This window comes from Monopterus albus, unplaced genomic scaffold (assembly GCF_001952655.1).
Source record: "Monopterus albus unplaced genomic scaffold, M_albus_1.0 scaffold56.1, whole genome shotgun sequence".
In the NCBI taxonomy this organism is placed as follows: Eukaryota; Metazoa; Chordata; class Actinopteri; order Synbranchiformes; family Synbranchidae; genus Monopterus; species Monopterus albus.
In genome coordinates, this window is record NW_018127936.1 from 2,327,568 (window position 1) to 2,328,777 (window position 1,210).

Below are 1,210 nucleotides of genomic sequence, written 5' to 3' on the forward strand. Positions count from 1 at the left end.
ATAGATGAAGAGCTGCTTTGGGTGAAGTTCAAGTTAAACTGCACTTCAGAATCAGACTCTGCCTTATTGACCAGGTGTGTTGAACACACGAGGAATTTGGCTCTGGCACAGTGGCTCTCAGTGTGCATGTACAATGTTATTCCATAAGGCGATGAGTACACAAGTAAGCAAGATAAGACTGAGAGAAAAAAGAAAAAGAACGTGCAAGCAAGAAGAAAGTGTGCATTAGGAAAACAAGAATAAAGTACTTAAATATCAAACTATATATACAAACTGTTTAGATGCAGTTTTTTTTTTCATTCATTTTCTACCGCTTAGTCCCTGAACGGGGTCACGGGTGGGGCCGGAGCCAATCCCCGCCAGCAATTACCTAAGCTGCATGTCTTTGGTCAGTGGGAGGAAGCCGGAGCACCCGGAGAGAACCCACGCAAGCACGGGGAGAACATGCAAACTCCACACAGAAAGGTCCTAGGTGGGGCCCGAACCCGGAACCTTCTCGTTGTGAGGCAACGGCGCTAACCACTCTGCCACCGTGCTGCCTAGATGCAGTTTTTCAGATAGATATATACAAAAGTATATTTACAAGGTATCGCACCGAGGGTTGTCACTCTGTTATACAGTCATAGGTTAAGTGTTTTTTGGTGTGATGGCAGTAACTGTTCTTGTGTCTGGTTGTTTTGGTGTACAGTGACCTGTAGCGCTGTCCAGAGGGGATTAGTTCAAACTGTTTGGGTCCAGGGTGTGAGAGGTCTGCAGAAATCTTCTCTGCCCTCCTTTTGACACATGAGGTGTACAGGTCCTCTATGGAGGGCAGGCTGGCACCGATGATTCTTTTTGCCATCCTGACTGCTCACTGGAGTCTGTTCCTCTCCTGTTTGGTTGCTGAGCCAAACCAGACAGTGACAAAAGAACTGATAACAGATTCAGTGATTCCTCTGTAGAACTGTATCAGCAGCTTCTGGGACAGATTGAACCTCCTGAGCTGGCACAAGAAGTACAGTGCCTTGCGAAAGTATTCGGCCCCCTTGAACTTTGCAACCTTTTTCCACATTTCAGGCTTCAAACATAAAGATATAAAACCGTAATTTTTTGTGAAGAATCAACAACAAGTGGGACACAATCATGAAGTGGAACGAAATTTATTGGATATTTCAAACTTTTTTAACAAATAAAAAACTGAAAAATTGGCCGTGCAAAATTATTCAGCCCC